At 42.8% G+C, this 17,268-nt stretch overlaps 1 pseudogene; it reads right to left on the reverse strand.

The window, feature by feature from the left end:
• Nucleotides 1-2,526: 2,526 nt before the first annotated feature.
• LOC126102379 (5S ribosomal RNA) lies at nt 2,527-2,644 on the reverse strand (annotated as a pseudogene).
• Nucleotides 2,645-17,268: the final 14,624 nt, after the last annotated feature.

A 17,268-nucleotide genomic window follows, 5' to 3' on the forward strand; every position in this document is an offset into this window, starting at 1 on the left:
TTCATGAGGAGTAAACAAATCAGATCTTCATTTACACCTTACTTATCAGAAGCACACACCTGTCATAAACAATAAGTTATAGGTTTTCTTTTACTTTCAAATTTTTTAGACAGCTTATAAAATTTGTCATTAATTACTACAATGTTACATTGTATTTGTTCTGTGCAACAATTTCCACCAAAATAGTTCATTTAAGTACATTGTGTTTATAAATGAATATCGGGGTTTTAACGCTTTATAATATTTATTATATTAAACTTACAGTTATAAATTATATGTCAAATGAAAGAGCAACTCAGACAGTTTTATCAAGAACCTTATAAATGTTCAATGTGAGCACCATTTGTCACACGGCATACATCAAGTCTATAGCCGAGTTCTTCCCAAATGTTGATAAGTGTGTCTTCAGTGATTGTAGCAACAGCTGCTTCAAACCGGTTTCTTAATTCAGGGAGGTCTGCTGGTAGCGGAGGCACGTATACACAATCCTTGATGAAGCCCCAAAGTAAAAAATCGCATGGCGTTAGGTCGGGTGAACGTGGAGGCCATGCAAAGCAAGCTCAGTCATTGCGCCCCTTGCGGCCTATCGAGCGCTTGGCTATAGACTCGATGTATGCCGTGTGACAAATGGTCCTGACATTGAACATTTATAAGGTCCTTGGTAAAACTGTCTGAGCTGCTGTTCATTTGACTTATCATTTATAACTGTAAGTTTAATGTAATAAATATTATAAAACGTCAAATCTCCGATATTAATTTATAAACCCCCAGTAGCATTTTTTCTCAATAATGCTTCTTTTTTATTAAATACAGAGTCATAAAATTTACTAAATCTGCGTAGAAAATCTACACAAAGATTAGTTTACCAGAGAATCGGGGAGGGACTGTGGGTGCAGTTTTGGCGGTGCTGCCTGGGGCTCAGGCTCGCATGGGAACGGCTCTTACCACCAGATTCGGAAACGAGTACTTCAAGCAGTCACTGCACTGTCTTCAGTTCGTTTCTTGCATCTCCTCCATAAACATAACAGGATAACAGCCCATAGTTAAAAAGGAGGAGGGCCCTCACAAAACCACCCCACTTCATATTTTCACTGGAACAAATTGAATTTGTTCCCATCTATAAGACCCCGCCAATGCCTCATCGTTGATATCAAAACTACCTGCAGCTACCTGATATCTCCGCGTTCTGATATGAGACCTCTACCCACTGAGCGATTGCTGACTCACTAAGTCACTATTTTGTTCACAAAATACCGGAAAACTTCTGAGTCCTTCACAACCACACAAGGGACAGGTACTAACCAACTCTATCGGTTTTCCATGCAAGAAAAACACCTTGACTGATCACTCAGCTTTACTCACTCCTGCCTTCATACACGCGACACTTTTAAAACCTCAGGATGGCCTCCAGGGCCTATGAATCCCCCCATACTCACGCGACGCCAGCTGGTTGACTAATTTCGCAGCGTCCAAAAATTCCCGAAGAAGTTTGCTTTACCTTTAAGGATTTCATCTTAAGTTTCTTTGCTTCGAATATCACTTGTAACATTTCACAAATATATTCACTCGTATGCTTGTCTCCACGATAGTCTAATAATGTAATACGTGGAGGGAGGTGGGGTAAAATTGGCCAGGGCAACAACTGTGGCCATTGCATATTTACTTCCCTGAAAAATGCTGCTGTCTATCTGTTGTTGTTGTTGTGGTCTTCAGTCCGAAGACTGGTTTGATGCACCTCCATGCTACTCTATCCTGTGCTAGTCTCTTCATATCCCAATAATTGCTGCAACTTTTATCTTTCTGAATATGCTTCCTGAATTTATCTCTTAGTGTTCTACAATTATTACCCACCACACTTTCCACCAGTACTAAATTTCTGATCTCTTGATGTCTCATAATGTGTCTTATCTACCGATCACTTCTTTTGATGAAGTTTTGCCACAAATTTCTTGTCCCCCCAATCCTATTCAGTGTCCCCTTATTAGTTACTTAATCGACGCATTTAGTATTCAAAATTCTTCATCCATGTTTCACTTCCATACATGGCTACACTCCATACAAATACTATACTATCACGAAACACTGCCTGCCACTTAAATTTATACTCGATATTAAGAAATTTCTCTTCTTTAGAGACGATTTTTTTGCCCTTGCCAGTCTACATTTTACATCCTCTCTACTTCAGCCGCCATCAGTTATTTTGCTGCCTAAATCGCAAAACTCATCTACTTCTTTATGTGTCTCGTTTCCTAACCTAATTGAACCAGGAACTTGCACTAAAATGCCACATAATTTCTCGTGATTAGCACCCGTATTTCAATTACGAAATCAAATCACTCCGTCTTCAGACCACAAGTGGCCCATCGGGACCATCCGTGTTATCCTCAGCTGAGGATGGGGACGTTAGGGATGTGTGGTCAGCACACCGCTCTCCCGGTCGTTATGATGCTTTTCTTTGACCGGAGCCGCTACTATTCGATTGAGTAGCTCCTCATAGCATCACGAGGCTGGGTAGACACCGAAAAATGGCAACAACGCATGGCAGCCCTGATGGTCACCCATCCAAGTGCCGGCCACGCCCGACAGCGCTTAACGTCGGTGATCTGACGGGAACCGGTGTATCCACTGTGGCAAGACCGTTTCCACGAACATCAAAGCGTGCTACAAAATTACCGATAACGAATCGTCTTGGTGTATTATTCGCTGATCACTGATAAATAACAGCCACAGCTCCTAGCCCACTGGTTGGAATGAGTCGAACCCTGGCTCACTGCAACCGCTATTCGCAATAACCGACAGTACATGCGGAAATTACGTAAGTGCGTTGGAATAAGATAATCATTTTCGAGAAAGCAGGACAGTAACCGTATTTCGTACAATAACAACAGTCACTTGAAACACACGAATTGTATGCCAAGCACATGGAAACCTAAGATGAGTCAGAAAGTTGCGATAGTCTTAAAGTCAATTTCGGGGAAGAATTTCATTGAAAATAATAAATCAAAACGAAAATATTTGGGGGTAATATATTTATTTCACCCCTTAATTTTGTAAGTGGAGGTAGATGGGCAGCATAAGTCACGCACAGCCTGAAGTCAGTTGAATCCTTTATTTCCCAGTAGTTTGTTACAAAAGATTTTTGCTCATCTCGGGAGGGCAGTGGATAGTGAACGTCAAATTCATGGTCCACTGCGCACGATATGTGTCTGAGATGGAGCTAGTGTAAGGTGACGGCCGAGACATCGACGTACCCCTGTAGATGTCAGCGAGAGCTATAACGGGTGACAATGCCGCTAATCAGCTAACTCGCTACAGAATCACATGAATTCAATTACAGGTGTCACACAATGGGTAACTTAATGCATTTAATTTATCAAACAGGGGTGAACACAGCATACGTGAAAGATAGGTTCTGTAACTTACAAGATATTAAAAATTGGGAGTTTCGTCAAACTATTGGCTGAAACAGTGGTCACTAGAAAAATCTGTTTATTATAATTTGATAAGGACTTCAAGTTAAACACAAGTCTACAGGGAAATGAAATTGTTACATTCATTAGGTGGCTCAAATGGCTCTGAGCACTATGGGACTTAACAGCTGAGGTCATCAGTCCCCTAGAACTTAGAACTACTTAAACCTAACTAACCTAAGGACATCACACACATCCATGCCCGAGGCAGGATTCGAACCTGCAACCGCAGCGGTCGCAAGCTTCCAGACTGAAGCGCCTAGAACCGCTCGGCCACCAAGGTCGGCCATTCATTAGGTATTAATACAAGTTCCACCGGAATTAATATAACAGCCTCTCAGTAAAGATTGGGTAATGAGGTTAAGGTGAATATAATGAAGTCAGCATAACATTTAGAGAGAACATTTAAGTTCGTGAAAGATACACCAAGGTTGCCAAATGCTAATTCGAGAGGAAAGAATGAACTACAGAAAAAATTATGCATGCATCCACCATCTTGTGGGAGCACATGTTATGTTCGACATGGTTAATAAACATACTCGAATTAGAAGCCGTAACGTCAGTCTCAAAACTTCACATACATCTTGTCATTTGGTTTGCGAACGCGGAAGTTGCTCACTATAATTAGTATGACTGGTGAATACGAGTGGCGGCTGCGGTGACAATTTGTAAGTCATCTGATCAGTGCCTAGAGCTGTTCTCCCTCAGAGCCTAGAAGCAAAGTCTCTTTCTGCTGAAGCATCCACTGGCGAATCTCGGATGGAAGTAAGTTGCATGTATTGAAACAGGAAGGAACTTAATTTTTTACTCTATCTTTTTGCGTGTAAGTCTTGAACATGAATGACTCTGAGCATCAATTACAGTGATTCTTCCGAGTTCCAACCAATCAGGTCCTCTCTAATATTGCAACAACGTCCCTTCCATACACGTTTAAACTAATTAAGCGGTAGTATGGGTTTTTAGTGCTGGAGTTCAGAAACAATCAGCTCCTGTGTCATACCATGTGTCTTTTCCCTCGTCTTGGCCAACCAGGCTTCTCTGCGCACACACACTGATTTCTTTGCTTCTTCTCTAGGCTTCATTTGTATTATTCAATTATAGTTGCTCTTGCTGTTTTTCTTAGCGAGTCGACAAGAAGGCAGCTTGATGGCTGGATGTCCCGTCTTCTTAAAGACAAAAGAGCCGGATGGCTTCCTATCTCCCTCCGATTCAGAGATCATGTCTTTGCACTGCTTCGCGTCAAGCATTTGCCAGAATGCTGACTTCCGGCAGAGACTGGCGACCGCCATACTGCACTCCCTCATTCTTTGCTCGCGGTGCGTCTCTTTGGCACCAGTAGACTGCCCACTTTAAAAACGAAATACAATCGGGTTTCCATCTTTCAGAACCCAAAACAGATGGTGCCTCTTACCAGGCGTTCAGTCCACAGACAATACACTGGTCCCAAACTTTCCACTTCGCCCCTCGTCCCCCTGTCTGAGTGGCGCTGTGTAGCCTTGGAAAAGACTTGCCGCTCTTAATGGCCGGAGGCTGGCTCTCCTCCCTCCTTGGCTGGTCTCGGCTCAAACTGTACTCAGTAAGAACCCAGCTACATTAGCAAGCCTCCAGAAGAGGATATTTATTATGAAAATATAGTAGTTAGTAACTGACATTAACATTAGTCATGCTTGTACTCTCATTTCTAGTTTGGGGTCTGTTTACATTGGCTCAGCAGTGGTTTTGAGTTTAATTATGGTTCATTGCAGTTTTGAAAAAAAAAAGGTCTCGTAACACCAGTAGTCACTATGCCCAACTCGGCCTGACAGCGAGGCGAGGCAACCCTTTGAGGTTAGTATTCCAGGGCAGTTATGCTGTGCTGGGGCAGCTCCTGGAAAGGCTGCTTGGGTTAGCTACGCTGTTGGGCAAGGTTGGGTCGTAATGGAACAGCGTTACATTTACAGGGTGACAGTTATTGAACTATGTGAAATGAAATCGTCATAACTTCTGATCGGCTTGCGTTACGACGTTCAAACTGCACGGTTGGCCACGGAGCGTGATTGGAAGTAGTACGCCCATGCGCATTTCGTTTAGCGACGGAGTACATTTTCATTTGGATGGGTTCGTCAATAAGCAAACTTGACGCATTTGCAGGACTGAGTATCCGCATTTCACGATCGAGAAGTCTCTGCAACCTCAACGGGTGACTGTGTGGTGTGCAGTGTACAGTCGTGGAAAAGTCGGTGCGATATACCTGGCTGGCATTGTGACTACAGAACGGCACGTGAAGGTTTTGGAAGATGATTTCAGCCCTGTTATCCAAAGTGAGTCTGATTTCGACAAAATTTGGTTCATGAAAGACGAAGCTTGACCCCATAGAAGCAGGAGAGTGTTTGATGTCCTGAAGGAGCACGTTGAGGAGTGCATTCTGACTCTGGGGTACGCAGAGGCCACTGGCAAGGACCTCAGTTGGCCGTCATTTTCTCCGGATATGAACACATGCGACTCCTTTTGTGGGGCTATATTAAAGACAAGGTGTACAGCAATAAACTCAAAACCACTGCTGAGCTAACAGCCTTTCAGGAGGTTATCGACAGCTTCAATGTTCCGAAACTTCAGCAGGTCACGCATTTTCGATATTCATCGAACATATCGAACATGCCATAACCTAAATCCTAATATAGTTAGTGACCTTCATATGTTGAATAAAGAGTGTGCACGCCCTAGTTCGTAACTAATTTACTTTTAGTTTCACATAGTTCGATAATCGTCACTCTGTATATTTCCATAGTATGTTGCTAATATGTGATATGATTTATTAATTATTATTTCATTGTGAATATGAGGAGAGAAATGTTATAAAATGATTGTTAAGGTATATTGTCATTAGCAACTGATTACGTTATTTCATTGTTATATACCTATTTGCGGCCGGAGTGGCCGTGCGGTTCTAGGCGCTACAGTGTGGTGCCGAGCGACCGCTACGGTCGCAGGTTCGAATCCTGCCTCGGGCATGGATGTGTGTGATGTCCTTAGGTTAGTTAGGTTTAATTAGTTCTAAGTTCTAGGCGACTGATGACCTCAGAAGTTAAGTCGCATAGTGCTCAGAGCCATTTGAACCATATACCTATTTATTTGAAATAGTTATATCTTTGGAGTCGATTTCTCTTCCTGAGGAAGCGATAACACGTTATAAGAAAACAGTAGTATTCAGCTTACGAAACTGGGAAACTATTAGGCTTATGAACTGACTAGATTGTTTCCTTGCTATTCCCGTTTCTGAAACGCCTTTTCTATGTTTTCTATGGGAGATATGAGCAGCTGACTGATCGAGAGCACAGCATCGGTATAAGGTTAGTAGGTGGCCTTGTCGTTTTCAGTTTTGGAACGCCTTTTCTTTGGAACGAGGCGAACAGCAGTCAGCCAGAAGTTGGAGAAGTAGCCACCTAGCTGTGGCTCAGCAGGTAAAGAAATGGTGTGCATTTCAAGAATGGAAAGTATTGTGCTAACGTTGGTGCTGCTTATGGAGAAAGATGATAAACAACACTTTTGCAGCAATAAATTGTCTCATGTAAACTGTTGCCGTAGTTGCAAGTTATGTACTTCGAGGCAAAATTATGGTGCGGCAAAAATTGCACCGTCTTACTTCAAGAATCGTTCCAAAAGGTGGAAAGTATGGCGGCTTAGGTCAGTCTAAATAATATGAGACGTGAAGATAGTATGAAAGCCATTTAGCACCATATTCTCAACTGCACTGCTCTGACAAGGCAAGCTACTGACAATTTGTTTTGTAATTATTAATATAATAGTAAAGCCAGACTTTAGTCAACAGAAGACGTGATGATTGTGTTTCTGAACTAATATAGTAATAATTAATTGTGGAATGTATTATCTTCTTATGTCGAGCACTTAATACTTGCTTGGCATAAATCCTGTCTCAAAATTATTTTTTTCTAAGTGGAAAACTAATTGTATTAATGCTATATTTATGTGGTTCATTTACGTAGGAAAGAGGACAGGCAACTTTGATAGGTCACGTTGTAACAGTACTTGATTAAATTAATTTGCTTAGTTTCTGCAGTATAAAGTAAATTTAATGTGGAAAGAGTGACTAACTTCATTTTCATTTAAAAAGTTTCATAATGTAATTTTGGAAAAGGAAGTTAACCCTTTACAGCCCAAATTTTATTTTGCATTAAAGAAATTTAAAATATTGTTTTTGACTTGTGAATTCTTCTAGCAACACGTTAAACAGGATTTTAACCCTTTCCAGCCCAAATTTTATTGTGCATTAAACAAATTTAAAGTATTCTTTTTGACCTGTAAATTCTTCTAGCAAACAGGATTTCAGTTTTTAGTTAGTGCATTTTTTCTAACGGATCCAAATCGACCCAGTGCTAACTATCCTGTTTGTGCTGCCATCTAATGATCTAGTGTGTGCAGTAGAAAGAAATGATGCCATCTGGAACCAGTGGACTTTCGTGGATACTGCAGAAATATTAAAAACCTGTAATACGCCGAAACGGACCCACTGGGCTGGAAGAGGTTAATGACTTAGTGAGTTTCATTCTGGCAGTAAAAGCTAAAATCACATGTATTCAAAGATAAATTCGTAACTCTTTCAAGTCTGATGAGCAGAATTACTTTCAAATTTTATCCATCCAGGTCTGGTGACCAGTACTAGAACGCAGATTGACTTGTTTTCAGAAGGAAGGTTCTCAGTCTGAGTCGGCACTGGTTCTTGCCACATTGGTAATTATTGGGAATGTGTTTTAGCGGGAAACATTGATTACCAAAATGATAATTAATGATAATAAATGAAGAGAAATGTTAAACTTTGTTTCTAGGTAGAACGACCTCCTCTTTTTTCACCAAACACTCTGGAATAAGTATGACAGCGTAAATGTTATACAAACAGGTTTAAAAGTAGTTAAAAATTGTAAGATGGTTCATTTTAAGACAAAACGCTTCTGAAAGTGTAAATTTTATTATTCTTTGCGAGTCCGTAGTTTGTCGCTACGGAAACCATTTAAGTTTATATCATGGTCACGCAATATGATAGCCACTGATAACAGAAGACAACAAAGAGAGGTGTAGGGTCGTTAAGTGGTGGCACACTGCCTCGGCATATGGCGGCTGGAAAGGCCGCAGTTCGACCATCACCTTCGTCTATGCTTTGGCTGGATCGTCAGGCAGGCGACCCTGTCAGGATGACAGTTGAGTGCTGCCAACGTCATCGTACAACTAAGCACTACAGCGGACACTTGAGTCGATGACTCGCCAGTTCAATGACACTGCTCGGCTAGATGGCCAGTATATATACGCGCGAGGCAGGCTCATTGTTAAGTGGACTTCAGATGTAACGTACCCCACTTGCTGTAATGCTATCCAGGGCACTCGAGTTATGGCAGTAGCGTTGGTCGTTTACCGAACGGTCGTGCTGCTGTATGGAGACAGGTGGGTGGCGAAGTGCTACGCCAATAAATTATGGCGGGAGTGGAATTACGGCAACAAGACCTTGCCTTGGTCCACGTCGCTACACTGCAAATCTAATACCAAATGCTGCCAAGGAACAGAATAGTTGATCAGCTTCATGAGAGAAGAGCAGTATGATTACAGAAGAGAGGTAGGAATGAGAAATGCTATAGAAATACTACAAGGAGACGTATATGGTACAAGGAAAGGAATAGGAAAATTTTTGCGATCCTTATTGACCTGAAATTTTTTTTCTTTAAGACGACCGGAGATAACCTCATATTTATCCTAAGGAAACAAAGAATCTACTGGAGCGCAAGAGAACTGCTTGATTAAACAAAGTGTCAGATTCAGATATGGTGGCGAACTAATGGAACGAACACGGATGGAAGTGAGGCCAAGACGTTGCCTTGGACTATGCTGTTTAACATGCAACAGAAAGACATCATAGGAGAATGCAAGGATGGAATTAGTGGTGTGTATGTAGAAGGTAAAAGGGTAGTGTGTATACGCTTTGATAACAACATGTTGGTATTCGTGGAATACAAGCAAGTGCTTAATTTAATGTTCGAAGACCTAGATACCGAGTTTAATAGTAAGAATTCGGGATAAAAATACAATGAGGTGACAAAACTCATGGTGTAACGATATAAGCACATACAGATGGTGATAGTATAGTGTACACAGGCTACAAAACTGCAATTCTTTGGCGGAGCAGTCATTTGTATTCAGATGATTCATGTGAAAAGTTTTCCGACTTGGTTATGGGAGCACGAGGGGAATTAACAGATTTTGAACGTGGAATGATAGTAGGAGCCAGAAGCATGGGACATTCCACATCAGAAATCATTAGGGAATTAATATTCCGAGATACAAATTGTCAAGACTGAGCCGAGAATACCAAATTTCACGCACTGCCTCTCACTGCGGGTAGCTCAGTGGCCAACGACCTTCACGTAACGACCGTGAGCAGCGGCGTTTGCGCGGAGTTGTCAGTGCTAACAGCCAAGCAAAACTGCATAAAATAACCGCAGAAATCAATGTGGGACGTGCGGCGGTCGTACTCGTTAGTACAGTGCAGCAAAATTAGGCGTTAATGGGCTATGGCAGCAGACGACCGACGCGAGTGCATTTCCTAACAGCATGACGTCGCCTCTCTTGGGTTCGTGAGCATACAGGTTGGACCACAGTCGACTGTAAAACCGTGCTCTGGTAAAATGAGTCCTGATTTCAGTTGGCTGAAGCTAAGGTAGAGTTCGAGAGTGCCGCAGATAGTTGTCTATAAGACATCGTGCAAGACGGTGGTGGATCCATAATGTTGTGGACTGTGTTTACATGGAATGGAGTCGGTCCTCTGGTCTAATTGAATCGATCATTGATTGGAAATGGTTATACTCGGCTACTTGGAGACATTTACAGCCATTATTGGACTTCATGTTCGCAGACAACGTTGTCATGTTACCAGTCCACAAATGTTCGCGATGGGTTTGAAGAACATGCTGGGAAATTCGAGAGAATGATTTGGACACCCAGATCGCCCGACATGAATCCCACAGAAAATTTTTTGGACGTGATCGACAGGACAGTTCGTGCACAAAGTCCTGCGCTGACAACACTTTGGCAATTATGGACGCCATAGAGGCAGCGTGGCTCAATATTTCTGCAGGGAAGTTCCAACGACTTGGTGAGTCCATGCACGTCGAGTGCTGCACTAGGCCGTCCAAAAGGAGGTCCGACACGACATTAAAGGATATTCCATAACTTTTGTCACCTCGGCGTAAATAAGAAACGGACAAAAACACATGATGCCGTCAAAGGCAAACCCAAAATTACGATAGAACAAATAAAGCAGGTTACAAAGCTAAGCATTACAACGGAGAACTAAAAGACGACACAGAAATAAGACCTAGAACAGCGACAGCGAAAGCGTTCAACAAAAAAAGAATGCTGCTGTGCGGACCACTAAATAAAAACCCGAGGAAAATATTGGTTAAATGTTATGTATGCTCAGTAGTTTTGTACGGCTCAGAGATATTTAAATTGGAAAATGATGAGAAAAGAGACCTGTTGGCACTGGAAATGATGTGGGCAAAGTAGATGATGATGATGATTATGACGGTGATGATAAGTGGTCTGTGGAGCTCTCAACTGCGTGGTTATCAGCACCCGTACAGATTCCCAACCTTTGTTCAGTCCAATCTCACCACTTTCATGAATGATGATCACATGAGGACAACAAGAACACCCTGTCATCTTGCGCAGGTGAAAATCCCTGATCCATCCGGGAATCGAACCCGGGACCCCGTGCTCGGGAAGCGAGAACGCGACCGCGAGACCAAGAGCTGCGGACGGGCAAAGTAGAGGGTGTAATTCAGGGAGACAGGGCAAGTAACGAGGACTGTTAAGAAGAGTTGAGGAGAAATGACAACCTCTTAGACAGCAGAAGGAAAAGAAACAAAAAACTGGCTAGGCCACGTACTGAGACACCTATGCTGATTCCAGCAAGACTTTGAAGGAATGGCGAAGGGAAACAGAGGGAGAGAAAGAGGAAGAAGAAGATACAGACTAACGGACAGCGTCAGATAGTAAACCGACAAGTAAGTAGAAATAAAGAGGAAATCACAAGGGACAGAGAGGCGGATAAGTACCAAGCCTGGACCTACCGCAAAGCTGAGCAACTACTGATGATGACTGCTGTCCCTTTTGTAAATGCTTCGCATGGAGAACAATTGCCGGTAAGCCTCCATATGATCTCTAGTTTCTCTGATTTCTCAGTCACGATCTTTTCAGAAAATGTACGTTGAACACGAAATTTATGTATTCTAGATCTCTAACAAGATTCCCTATGAATCTTTATTCACATAATTAAGAAGACTACTTCACTAGGGATGCGTTAAAGAACATTTAGTATGACGAGACACATACACAACGCCCAGAGTTAATTGTCCATCCTAGATGGAAGTTAACTGCTCATGATCATGGTTACTAACGAATATCGTTCACTCGTTCCGCTCTGTGTGGTTGTTCGCAGAAATAGGCAATGTCTTGTGTATAACATACATCAAATTTTCTATGAACACTTTTGCCGGTCGCTGTCACGAAGATCGTAGATTTATGGAACATTATGAATGAATTCTTTTCCCGTTTTTAAAAAGTTTTTATCAGGTCGCTTTCTTGTCTTTTTTCCTGTTCGGTACAAATTTTCCTACTGATTTTAAACTAGATTTCCAATGAGCTACAGACTTGAAATTTTAAACGTAGCTCAGAACAGGATGACAGTGCAGTAGTAACTCGCTTCCTTGTCAGTCTGTTCGATAGCAGTGGGTTGAAGGGTGAGGAAGACTGGTGATACCTGGTGACATCTCACTTGCACTGCAGGAGCGGCAGTGTTGTGAGGGTAGCAACGGAATGCATTCCAGGTGATATGGAAGCAAATGGACCAGACTGAGCGGAGAAAGAATACGGCCTTGCGGTCGGCAACGCCTAGGTGTCTGGCGCAGTTCTTAGATAAAGTTACTGCTGCTACAATGGCAGGTTATCAAGATTTAAGGGAGTTTGAAGACGGTGCTGTAGTCGGTGCAAGACCGATGCGACACAGTATCTCCGAGGCACCGAGGAAGTGGGGATTTTCCCGTACCACGATTTCACGAGTGTACCGTGAATATTAGGAATTCGGTAAAACATCAGATCTCCGACATCACTGCGACCGAAAAAATATCCTGCAAGAACTGGACCAACGACGACTGAAGAGAATCGTTCAACGTGACAGAAGTGGAACCCTTCCGCAAATTGCGGCAGATTTCAGTTCTGGGCCTTCAACAACTGGCATCGTGCGAACCATTAAACGAAACATCATTAATATGGGCTTTCGGAGCCGAAAGCCTTCTCGTGTACCCTTGATGACTGCACCATACAAAGCTTTACGCCTCGCCTGGACCCGTCAACACCGACATTGGACAGCTGATGAGTGGAGACATGTTGTCTGATCGGACGAGTCTGGTTTCAAATTGTATTGAGAGGATGGACGTGTATGGGTGTGGAGACAACCCTGCATGCCAGCAGGGGACTGTTCAAGTTGATGGAGGCTCTGTAATGGGGTGGAGCGTCTTCATTTGGAGTGATATGGGGTCCCTGATATGTCTAGGTATGACTCTGACAGGTGACACGTAAGTAAGCATCCTGTCTGATCACCTGCATCCGTTCATGTTCTTTGTGCATTCCGACGGACTTGGGCAATTCCAGCAGGACAATGCGACACCCTACACGTCCAGAACTGCTACAGAGTGGCTCCAGGAATACACTTTTGAGTTTAAACACTTCCGCTGGTCATCAAACTCCCCAATGTGAACATTGGTGAGCATATCCGGGGTGCCTCGAAACGTGCCATTCAGAAGAGATCATCACTCCCACGTACCCTTTCGGATTTATGGACAGGCCTCCAGGACCCATGGTGTCAATTCCCTCCAGCTCCACTTCAGACATTAGTCGACTCCATGCCACGCCGTTTTGTGGCACTTCTGCGTGCTCGCGGGGGCCCTACACCATATTACGCAGGTGTATTAGTTTCTGTGGTTCTTCAGTATATAAAATCCTTAGAAGCTATATTCAAGCTCGTTTAACTGTTTTCAGCAAGCAGGCGTTGTAATGCGTCATATCTGGAGTTTCAGTGTCGCTCCACTTATTGATGCTCTTAATTTATGTACTTTGTTGAATTCTCCCCTCGCAAAATTTCTTTCGCAGAACCCCACAATTTTAAACCGTTTTTCCTTCATTGGCGACAACAGGATCTATTTTCTTTGCATTAAGAAATTACACGGTCCAGCCACATTAATGTGACCATCGTGTATTTTCGACGTCAACGTGTAATAGCCGCTCACAAACGGCAGCAGGTGGCAGCACTAGCAGTGGAGTGTATATGATGCGTTTCGGTGTGGGGGAAAGGGGGGTGATGGGCTAGAGGTGGAAGCAGTGCACTCGTTGTCGTAATGCGGAAGCGGAGGGATTTATCTTGCGCCCAAAACGACACGAACATTTACTTCCAGGCTAGCGGTGAAATCCTTTCAGAAATGTTTTAAGTTTTTTAACTTATCGCGTGCCGCCGTGGTTAATGTTTACCGTGCATGATAAAATGGCGTTGTCCAAAACGGCGCCGAAGCGCCCGTGTTGTACCATGCGTCGTGGATGACAGGACTGAACGATGGCTGCGGAGATGTGTGGAGGCTAATCGACATCCAAATGTTGGGCAAATGATCGCTGAGATGAACCAAGGGATTACCATCTCCTCAACGACCGTCCAACCTCGACAGCAGGCGTCTGGTTGATGCACCCATCCTGACTGCACTTGATGGAGAGCAAGGTTGGAATTTTCACACCAGTACCGCAACTGCACATCCAATGAGTGGCGGCAGGCGACCTTTTCAGATGAATCACGTTTTATGCTTCATCTGACAGACGGCTGTTAGCGTCTAGGGCATGAAACGTCTGCAACTATCGTCGCAAGGGCCCAGGCCAGAGAAGGGAGCGTTATGGTCTGGCCTTCCCTCAGTGATATCCACATTCTGGAACACGCAGTGGCTCAACACAAGTGTGCATCTATCCTTGGGGACCGTGTACACTCCCACATCCGTTGGTTTTTCCGCTCCACGATGGCATCTAGCAGCAGAATAACTCAACGTGTCACACAGCTCGCAGTGTACATGCGTGGTTCGAAGACCACCGTACTCTCCGGGCCACCAAACTCCCCGGTTGTAAACAGAATCTGTTCAAATGGTTCAAAGGGCTCTGACCACTATGGGACTAAACATCTGAGGTCATCAGTCCCCTAGAACTTAGAACTACTTAAACCTAACTAACCTAAGGACATCACACACATCCATGCCCGAGGCAGGATTCGAACCTGCGACCGTAGCAATCGCGCGGTTCCGGACTGCAGCGCCTAAACCGCGTGGCCACCGCGGTCGGCACAGAATCTCTAGGACCATCTCAATCGGGCTGTTCGCACCACAACTGGCCATGGCACTGGAATCGGCAGAACTCCACATCGCTATCGGTACGTTCTAGAATCTCACTGACCCTCTTGCTGCACGTCTCACATCGGTTCGCGCTGCACAAGATGGTTGTTCAGACTTTTGACAGGTGTCTGGACGGTGTATATTTATGAGTAAAGCACAGGACGTGGATTTGATTCGTTTCGCTTATGACTGATATGGTAAGTTGATATTCAGTTATTTGCTGAAGTTACATTATTTATTTTTGCGTCCGGATGTCCTGTCTGTGACCGCAGTCGTCTGTGTCCTAAGGGAGGGAAGTAGAATAAAAGACCTGCATGTGAACAGTGTTAACCGTCTTCTGCGTGTGATCGTATTACAACTATTTGTATATCGTATTTTCTGAGGCGAATAGTTGGGACCAGCCCAGAGTTTGCCTAAGCGAGCATGTGAAACAGTCTGAAAACCACGCTCAAATTGGCCGGTGAACAGTCCGTGAACGTTAATCCGCCTTGGGGATGTGTTTGCGTGATTAGTGTTAACATTAATTAAGACATTTTTTAGTCCTACTCATGCAACTACACATAAAAATGAAGTTCTTTTAGGCTGCCAGTTTTCATATAGAAAAATATGTCCATAGAAGGATTTGTTCAGGAAAAATGATTTTAGGTTAGATTTAAAACTTGTCTTGCTACCTATCAGGCAATACATGTTATTAGGCAAATGATCAAAAATTTAAGATGCAGCATTTTAAACTCCTTCCTGAACTAATGATAGATTTAATAATGGGCAATAAAGGTAACACTTTCCTCTAGTGTTGTAGGTACGGACACCGCTCTCCTTCTCAGATTATTATGGATTATTTATGACGAATTTCACTAATAATATAAGTATTGTTACGGTACACTTAAAATGCTTAACTCCTTGAAGAGGTACCTACATCGCGGCCCTGAGAGGTCACCACTTATTATTCTGATTGCTCCCTTTCGTCGAATCAATAGTTTCTTACAAAATGTCAAGTTACTCCCAGAAAATTATTCCATAAGACGTTCTTGAATGGAACTGTGCAAAATATATCAGGAGATTGATTCGCTTGTGTCCAGCACGATCAGTTATACGAAGAGCAGAAGTAGACGAACGTAATTGTTTAAGAAGTTCAGTAACAGACTTTTTCCATTTCAAGTTCTCATCAATATATACACCAACAAATATGGAGCACTCTGACCTATTTACTGCTTCCCGTTCATGTGCTACGTCAGATACTCGAATCTCTATTTGTTGTACGGAAATGAATATAGTTATTTTCTCAAAATTTAGGGAGAGCCCATTTACAGAGAATCACTTACTAATTCGTCATTCACAAATTCTTCTGCTGGTTTATCTCTAATGGGTTTCATTATAACATTGCTATCGTCTGCAAAAGTAGCAAAGACTGCTTGTTTAATGTTACGTAGAAGGGAATTCAGATACATATAATAAATTGTTATGGACCCAAAACTGAACCCAGTGGGTTCCCGTTGTGATTTCTCCCCACTCACTAAAATTTTATACCCTTCCAACATTGTATTATTCAGTATAACTTTTTGTATTGTGTTCGTTACGATCTTCGAGCAGGTTACCTAGCCTTCCAGACCGATAACGGATTTTTTTGTTTTCTATGTCTTGCACACCATCTTGGTAAGGGTCGAAACGACACTACTTTGTAGTATTTCGTACATACAGATATCGAAAAGTCGGCCATTAAACATTTGTGTGCAACGACGTGTAGTCTCGTGTGTATGACATTCACGTATTTTCTTTATTTACCTTCCAGCGACAACCAATTTAAAATTAGAACTTTTCTTCATCAGATTCCTAGAATGTTTTCAGTTTCGATCATATACCAGACATAAAATTCTATCGTTATTTTTACAGTGAATGCGTCTGTAAAAATTTTACCATTTTATTAGAACATTCGAGTAATAACGTATCACCATACGCCACAGTCATTTTCACGACACATGTGCTGTAAATGCCGCCAATGTAATGCAGGCTAGAAAAGAGTTAAAATTATTTATGTCGAAACAAATTGACCTGGTTACGAAAGATGGAATAGAGGCGCATGGTATTCTCCACGTGCCAATGACGTTTTATTTGTTAAATGCCTTGCAATTTCAGTTACAGGAACTTTCAGCTTTTCTTCGATGTGAGCAGCTCCCAGAATTATATTATTATTATTTAGTCGAGATAGCTTCGCTAAATGAGTATTTAACTAGGACTGTTCTGCTTCCAGAGGTACTGAAATGGTCGCGCAATAAGAACGCTTGTTTACACAGTATCACGTAAATTACCAAACCACTCAACCCGTTCACGATGTTCCG

Source organism: Schistocerca cancellata, chromosome 9 (genome assembly GCF_023864275.1).
Source record: "Schistocerca cancellata isolate TAMUIC-IGC-003103 chromosome 9, iqSchCanc2.1, whole genome shotgun sequence".
NCBI lineage: Eukaryota > Metazoa > Arthropoda > Insecta > Orthoptera > Acrididae > Schistocerca > Schistocerca cancellata.